General features: G+C 31.1%; 1 long non-coding RNA gene across 1 annotated transcript; it reads left to right on the top strand.

Annotated features, from left to right (window-relative positions):
- Nucleotides 1–6,281: 6,281 nt before the first annotated feature.
- LOC138135830 (uncharacterized) lies at nucleotides 6,282–6,857 on the top strand. Its single transcript, XR_011161101.1, has 3 exons — nucleotides 6,282–6,554; nucleotides 6,611–6,710; nucleotides 6,761–6,857. It is a non-coding gene; the product is annotated as an uncharacterized lncRNA (long non-coding RNA).
- The last annotated feature ends 2,492 nt before the right edge of the window (nucleotides 6,858–9,349 follow it).

Below are 9,349 nucleotides of genomic sequence, written 5' to 3'. Positions count from 1 at the left end.
CCAAAGCATTAAAAAAAGTGTTATCACGAGCTCTATTGAGAAAATAATTTTTTAGTGAAGCAATTTGATTGTGTTGTAGAATTTCTAGATTTGAAAAACCCCTACCACCATTTTCGCGTGGTAAATTAAATCTTTCAATAGCAGATTTGGGGTGATGTTTACAAAATTTTTTAAAGAGAACTCTAGTTTGAATATTTATATTCTGTAAATTAGTTTTGGACCATTTTATAACACCAAAAGAATAGGTCAACAATGGAACAGCATATGTATTAACTGCTTTAATTAAACTATTACCGTTTAATTTTGATTTTAAAATAGATTTAATTCTTAAATAAAATTGTTTTTCTAAATTTTCTTTTATAATTGAATGTTGAATATGATTTGATTGATTAATACCTAAATATTTATAAAATTCTCCTTTATTTAAATTTTTAATGATTTCTCCTTCTTTAGTTATATATTCTAAATTTTCGTAATGACCACGACATATTGATTGCGTTTTACACTTATCAATACCAAAACTCATGCCAATATCATTTGAGAAATTTTCAGTTATTGTTAGTAAAGATAAAATGTGATTCTTTTTAGATGCATAAAGTTTTATGTCATCCATATAAAGAAGGTGATTTAATTTGGATAGTGTGGTATTATTAACTCTAATATTGAAACCATATCCAGTGCTATTTAATAGATTTGTCAAAGGATTGATGGCTAGACAAAACCATAAAGGACTTAAAGAATCTCCTTGATAAATTCCCCGTTTAATTTGAATAGGCTCGGATTTTAATTTAGTATTGTTTATTGATAAATTTAAAGTAGTTTTCCAAAATGTCATAACATGGGATAAAAAGTTAATCAAATCCAAATTAATTTTATAAATTTTAAGAATTTTAATTAACCATGAATGTGGTACTGAATCATAGGCTTTTTTGTAGTCTATGAATGCGGTACAAATATTTCTATTATTTTTTCTAGCTTGTTCCATTATTACCGTATCTATTATGAGTTGTTCTTTACAACCAAAACACTCCTTAACACAACCTTTTTGTTCTTCATTAAGTATATTTAATTTTTGACAATGGTCGTAAATTATTACTTTAATGCAAGATGTCATAATTTTATAAATTGTAGGCAGACATGTGATTGGCCTATATTTTGATGGATTTTTAGTATCGGAATCTTTTGGTTTCAGATATGTTATACCATTGGCCAAAAACTCTGGAAATGTGTTAGGTTCCCTAATAAATCCGTTAAAGTGATCAAGTAAGCATTTATGAATACAAGTAAATTTTTTTAACCAAAAGTTATGAATTTGGTCACCTCCAGGGGATTTCCAATTATGTGAACTATTAATATTTTTAACTAAAATTTCAAGGCTAATTTGAATATGATGTGGATTATTACAATCTGGTATCTCATTTTCTAAATTAGGAATCCATTCTGCCTGATTATTAAATTGAACTTCATTTGACCATATGTTTGACCAGAATTCTTTAATTTCATTTATATTTGGTAGACCATTATTATTTTGAGTTTTATTATCTGCTAAATTTTTGTAAAACAACTTCTCATTATTTCTAAATAGTTTATTTTCAAATTTCCGTTGTTTATTATTTTTATATCTTTTTAATCGTTTAGAATAAATATTCAATTTTTGTAATAAAGTGTCTTTAATTTCTATTAATGTTTCATTATATTCGTTATATTTTAAACAATGTATTCTGTTTTTATTTAAAATCGATTTAATACAGTTATTTAGATGATTAGAATTTATACCTTTTAAATATTGAGTTATTCTACCTAAATCTCGTCTGATATTGTTAATGCGTTTATTTAGTCTTCGTTCCCATTTTGGTAATTCTTTAGCTTTTATATTATTTGTCTGGTCAATTTCTTTTGAACCATTTAATCTGATAATTGTTAAAGCTCCACTATATATGATACTGTGTAATTTTCTAAAACTTGTCGTGTTATTTACAAATTTAGGTAAAATGAATTGATTTAAAATTTCAATCATTGCAAAGAATTTTTTGGAGCTTTGTTGTTTAGGTAATAGTGGTCTATTAAATGGTTCTATATGTTCAAATTCGTTCAGAGTTCTATTAAATTCATCTTCAATTTGTTCTTTAAAATTTTGATGGTAGTAAAAATTTTGATTAATAACATGTATATCATTATAACTCAAGTCTAAATTATTTATGTCGTTTTGTATCGTGTTGTTTGGTGTTGAATTACTTTGATAACAGAAAGAGTCATTATGATTTGGTAAACTTTGTAAACTTTGCGGTTCAACAGAATTTTCAACTAAATTATTAGAAACTTCATTATTGTCAGAAACTGACAATTCTAACTTTATATCATTTTTGATCTTTTCTAAAATTGCCGAAGGGATATAGTTTTTCTTCATAATGGCTCTCCTCTGGTCAGCTAAATTTTGAATAGTAACAGGAAACTGGGGGTACTTACTTTGGAATGCTTTAAATAAATCAAGCCTGTAAGTACTCACAACATCCTGTAGTTTCGTGATCCGAAAATATTCCCGTATAATGAAAATATTCATTTCCATAGTCCATTTTTTGCATTTTCTAACTAGTGTAGCACCATTGGATTGCAGTGAAGCACTTGCAACAACATTTGGCGCGTTTTTATTAGAGAGCGAATTTATTGACATTTAGACAGTTGTCACGGCACTCTATTAAAAATGTGTACTTATTAATACGTACATAATAGTTAGCCGTAATAAAATAACAAAAAAATCTATCTATAATTTGTTTCAAAATCAAAAATCCACCAACACTGCATTCTACATCGAAAATACAACCGACAACGTCGCCAACTTTTGTTTTTAGTGTGTTTGCAAGTGTCGGAAAAAATGGGGTTATGAAAGAAAACTGTTGACAGTCGTTTTGGTCGCAATTCATCGTGTGTTATTTATTCTCATTTAATTTTTCACTCGAAACGTGTGATATGGTAGCCACCACCTTTTTGTACATAATAATTATTTTGTGTTACGTAAATAAGCTCAACAGTTCGATGTCAAATTTTGGCGGAACGTTGGGCCAACCCAAAAAAATGAAACTTATTCTAGGGATTTCTTTGCTTTTGCCAACATAATTCAACAGGTAGTGGATTTTTGATTTTGAAACAGATTATACATAGATAAGGCATTCACGATCTTTTTGGGACCGAGTTGGCTAAGATTTTTTCTTTTCATGTTGGACTAACTGACTCAGTGATGCAACGGATGCAATTTTTTTTCCTGTCAGTGTCTGTTCGACATTTTCTTGCCACCGCATTGCCAGATTTATTATTTTAATATTCGTAAGAACCTAAATGATTTATTAAGTGTGTAAAAATAATTTAAATTTCCGTCAAAAGAACAGTCAAAATTGCCAAAATAATGTTATTGCGATAAAAAAAATTGTATTAAACGATTTAATTTAATTTAAAAAGGACAGACCAGATTTAAGAGATCCGGCAACAATGTACCAATTCAGAAAATATAACCCTAAACTGAAAACAACCTAACCTAACACAAAAAGTGCCAATTTCCTTTAGGGAATGTAGTTACCACCGAGGTACTGCCAACAAAATCACTAGCTGGTCATAGCCAACTCAGTCCCAAAAAGATCGTGAATGCCTTATACCTACATACACATCCCTAATTGTTGTTAATTTAATTCAAACCAAAATAGAAGAATCATACATTTCATAATAATTTATTAACAATAATAATACAATTCGCATGGATTCTTGTGAAGTACCACATTCTTCAATTTTTCACATATTGGTTATTGGTTATTTTCCCTAACTTCTGTTTCTTCACTGAATAAAACTCTGTTTCATCCTTAAAATTCTTTGCCATTTTTCGTTAATTTAAGATTTGTGCTAACTCGTCCTCCTTCCTAAAAGATCCAAATAATCGAACTAACGATGTTCATGAAATTACTGCTCTTTGTAAGTCAAGAAGTCCGAAGCGAGAGATAATTTAATTTTGCCGTTATTAAATACAGCCCGCATTTACGTAAAGAAAAGGTAACTACAATTTAATTATTAATTCAGTACTTGTTTGGCTGCAGCCGTTTGCTAGCTGTTATTAAATGTTGGTGCATAATGCATCATTAATGAGTACTGGTGAGAGTGATATCGTAATTTTTCCGGAAGGCAGACGAACATTCAAGACATTTTTTTAATTATTGAGTGGAGAGAAAATGCAAGAAAATTATGTGAATATAATAGATGGATCAATTCTTACGTTACACTGTAAATTTAAAACCATATAGAAATACCGCACCTGCAAATAAATTCGGAGTTAGAGTAGGCTGTGATTTTATTATAAAGTTGGCAGCATGCACAGCAGTGACCTTGGACATCACAGTACACGTGTTTGTTCGGATCGTGATATAAAACTATTGACAACTGTCAGTGCTAAACAGTCGACCACCCGTTAATAGACAAAATATGTAAATCACAGATTACTCTAATTCCGAATTTATTTACATTCCCCAGATAATGTTTCAGCATATTAAAATAAAAACAATAATAATAGTATTTTAATTGCGCAAAAAGTGTTTGTATTGAAAAACCTTAACCTGCTTTACAATAATGGCAAACCTACAGATACACTTTATTTTACTATGTTATTCTTTCTTATTCATATAGAAGTTTATGATTTATTTATGTTTCAATTGTGTTTGTAAATTTTATAACATCCTCTCGTCTTAAATAAAATATCGTTACAAAAATTTTTGTCTTTATTATTATTTTCTGCCAACACAATACTTATTCTAACTATTTGCATCAAAAAACTAAAAAAATTGCCAATACCGAAAAAAGAACTAACAAATTAAAACGAACTAGACAACTCCTTAAATAATACAAAGCCACAGACGTCTTAAAAATAAGCAGAAATATCAAAGATATTTAGTTAGGTTGAGTATTTCTAACAAAATCTACCCTTTTCATCGACTTTGTTAATTAAATTACCACAAAATATTTGGACAATGCACAATTCTTCTCTTTTTCCATCCATTAACTGTTGTAAATAAAAACTACAGAATTTTGTGGTATGATTTGATCGCCAATAGAAAGTGTAATAATTGCAGAAAAATAGTTGGTAACAAACGTCGTGATTAATGCAAAATTTAGTGGTGACATGGATTTTATAAATTATATTTCACATAATTTTAAATACCACATATATTTAGTGCAACATTATATATAACAGAAAAAATGTATTTCGCAAATTACACTAGAACCTAAAAATTTCTTTGAGTACTTACTACGACGTAGAACATGAAAAATTATTATATAAAATAATTTATGTTATAAATCCATATTCTTTGCTTTTTAAGCTCCTATACAAAAAATATACAATTATCTGCTACCTTATTTCTGTTTTCAGTTACTTTTAATTGTCAAATAGCTTATAAATCAAATATTATTCCGTGTCAGATACATTTATGCTGAAGTAAATTTACTTAATGTAAAATTTATTATGAAGGAGTACTAATAATATACCCCTAACCATAATTTAAACTAAATGGTAATTTAGATAATTTTTATTTTCTTCCTGAAATTCATTTATAATGGACAACTTCCTAAATTAGAAGAGTATTTAATATTACAAAACATTTCTAATAGTACTCTCAGTGGCCAAGAGTGTGGCATTCAGTAATCATTTTAACCTCAGCAGTCGAAGACATTTCTCTCTAAATCCTTATAAATTCGATATGGAAAGTCCAGTGAAGAAGTTTTTTACTTTAAACTTATTCGTAATGAGATTACTAGGCTTCTACCCTTCTCGCCGATTTAAACAGCCATACAAACTATACTCTTTTGCAGTCTACATTTTTTTCACCATTCCGGTTCCAACTCTGGCAGCAATCCATTTGTTGGCCGACAACGATGTTGATCTGACCCAAGTATACGACAGTTCATTGTTTCAAGTCGGTTGTTTCATCTTCAAATTAGTCCCATTCGTGTTCAAAGTCGACAACGTCAGAGAAAGCATCTACATGTTGGAGTGGCCAATTTTCAACAACTACACCACCGAACAAGAAAAGATTATCGAAAAGTGTGTCAAGACGTGCAAGAGAAATACTTGGCTATTTTTGGGATTCTGTGTGGTCGCGTTTCTTACTTGGACTGCAAAACCTTTTTTTCAACATGATCATGGGTTTCAAATTGAAATTTGGTTACCGTCCAATATCAATGTAGATACTCGAAATTTCGTTCTGATCTTTCTTTTTATTTTTTTTGGTATGTACTACGAAGTTTGTGTTGGATTGTTTGAAAATAGTTTGTGCAGGAACAGGAGATGGTGCTATTGCAAATGGAGCCATTGATACTCTAGTGTCTGGACTAGCTTGCTACGCCACTATGCAACTCAAAGTCTTGAAAGATAATTTGCAGCATCTCAGAGAACATGCAGAAGAGGAGTTTTATGCAACGTGTCAAAACAACATCGATTTATCTGAACAGGAGGAAGATATAAACAAAATAATTTACAATAGAATTGTAAAATGTATTGACCATCATGTGGCCATTTTCAAGTAAGAACGTTAGATAAGGAAATTTTTGAGATGATAAATAATATATTCATTTTCAGTTTCATACAATACTACGAGAAAATTTACTCGTCTGTAGTATTTACTCAATTTACGGCGGCAGTTGTTGTAGTTTGCATTTCTTGCTTGCAGCTAACTAGGGTAATAGTTTAATACAAACTAATGTAATTTATTAATTTTTCTGAATTCAGATTGAACCTTTTACTTTTACATTTTTCGCCATGATCTCATTCCTCCTCACCATGCTTTTGGAAATATTTCTTTATTGCTATTTTGGAGCCACTTTATACGAAGAGGTAATGTAAAAATACCGTCGGTATTCCATTTCACGGTATGTGTATTTTAGAGCAACAGTTTAACAACTGCAATTTATATGGGAAGGTGGTACGATTACGATTTAAAGTCGAAAAAAGCTTTAATAGTTTTAATGGAACGTTCAAAAAGACCAATGATTGTTACAGCTGGAAAAATTTTGGATCTGTCGCTTGTAACATTTACAACGGTAATATCTAGTACCTAATTAACATAAATACAGGTGATTTTGAAATACACTTACAAAAAGGTGAATTGGTTACGACACTCATGACACTCTAATAAAAGTCTGTTCGTGACGCTACGATTAAAAAAAATCATTAATTACACTTATTTCTTGCTTTTTTTATGAAAAATGGGTAGATATCCATTGTGATAATTAAAAGAGGTTTTTCTAAGAAACAGCTCCAATTTTTTGTATATATATTTCAATAACATCCTGTATATTCGCTTAATTTAGTTTTATCTTACAGATTCTAAGAAGAGCATATTCACTACTCGCAGTACTCAAAAATTATTAGTTAGTGATCCATAAGTGAAACTATTCCAAGGGAATAATAAATAAAAAATATGTATTACATGCTTATCTGTACCTACATAAGAGGATGGTCTGAAATCTTGTGAGCCTCAACAAGCACCTAACATTACTCGTTAAAACGATTTTAGTACTACAATATTTGGCTTTGACAAACACGCAAAAAAATGTCAGCTATTTTGGACGCTTAATTGTTGTGTGAGATTATTTTGTGTCTGTCCATGTCATTTTTGATAAAATGGAGAAAATCGAATATCGTGCAGTGATTAAACTCTCTCATTTGAAAGGCAATACGCCTACCCAAATTAAAGCCGAGTTGGATACTGTGTATGGGGTCTCTGCTCCATAATTTGCCACAGTGATAAGATGGGCAGCCGAATTTGCACATGGTTGTACCAGTTTGTTTCATGATGAGCGTTCGAGGCGACCACCACCGATAACATCGAAAAATTCCACCAAATAGGCGACCGCCGAATCAAGGTTAGAGAGATAGCAAAAGCTTTGGGCATATCAAAGGAACGTGTTTGTCATATACTAAGTAAAGAGTTAGGCATGCAAAAGCTATCCACACGTTGGGTGCCGAGCTTGCTCACTTGCTGCTCATTGGATCAAAAATGAATTCGAATGAACATTTCCAAGGCTCTTTTGGAGCGGTTTAAGCAAAACGAGCGGATTTTTTGCGACTATACATAACTGAACTTATTTATATTCTTCACTATACTCCGGAAAGGCGGAAACGAAACAGCAATCAAAATTGCAAAGATGCTCGAAAAGTAATGGCGACTGCTTTTTAGGAGAGTCCTGGAATTTTAAGTAAATCAATAACGGGGGTTTATTACGCATCGTTACTTGACAAGTTGAAAGCAGAATTGCGACAAAAAGACCGTATTTGAAGAAATAGAAAGTTTTGTTGCACCAACACAACGCCCCTGTTCACACCTCGGCAGTCTCTACAGCCAGAATTCACGAATTACAGTTTGAATTGATTGGCCATCCACCAAATTTGGCCCCGAGCGACTTTTTTCTATGCCCTAAGCTCAAAGTTTTTCTCGAAGGACAGAAATATTTGGAAGGGTTAAAGCGGCTAGATCATCGTTGGGAAAAGTGCATGGACTTAAAAGGAGATTATGTTGAAAAATAAAATTGATAGAAAAAATACTTGGTTCTATCTTAGGCTCACAACATTTTAGACCGCTCTCATATACATATATATAACAATAGTATTTTGAAAAAATAAATGATATTGTATCTTTCTACTTAGAATGCAACCAAGTAGCCAATCATGTTATATGTGTCCTAATGATTGTAATATTAATGGTGATTTAATAAAAAATAGGAACAAAATATTGTTTTTCTTCAAACGTCCGTAAATTATGACATTATCCTGCTGCATTGATAATGCTAAAGTGTCACTTCATTGTCATCGCATCTAACGAGCTGATGAGCGGCAGATAGTTATTATCTCCGCTGAGGGCGTCCGTGAAGTTATTATCTCCGCTGATGAGTGGCAGTAAAGTAAACTAGCTAAATCATTTGAAATTCCTACCTGGTTTCTTAACATGTCTTAAATAATTTGTTACGAAGGTTTGAAGAAAAAATAATATATCTTATTCGGAGCAAAAATGGTTTTTTCTTCAAACGTCCGTAAATTACGACATTATCCTGCTGCATTGATAATGCTAAAGTGTTACTTCATTGTCATGGCATCTAACGAGCTGACGAGCGGCAGATAAAGTTATTATCTCCGCTGAGAGCGGCAGATAAAGTTATTATCTCCGCTGAGGGCGTCCGTGAAGTTATTATCTCCGCTGATGAGCGGCAATAAAGTAAACTAGCTAAATCATTTGAAATTCTTACCTGGTTTCTTAACATGTCTTAAATAATTTGTTATGAAGGTTTGAAGAAAAAATAGTATATGTTATTCGGAGCAAAA

This window comes from Tenebrio molitor, chromosome 7 (assembly GCF_963966145.1).
Source record: "Tenebrio molitor chromosome 7, icTenMoli1.1, whole genome shotgun sequence".
Taxonomy (NCBI): Eukaryota; Metazoa; Arthropoda; class Insecta; order Coleoptera; family Tenebrionidae; genus Tenebrio; species Tenebrio molitor.
The sequence above is the reverse complement of the archived record's forward strand: the minus strand, read 5'-3'. Positions and strand labels throughout refer to the sequence as shown.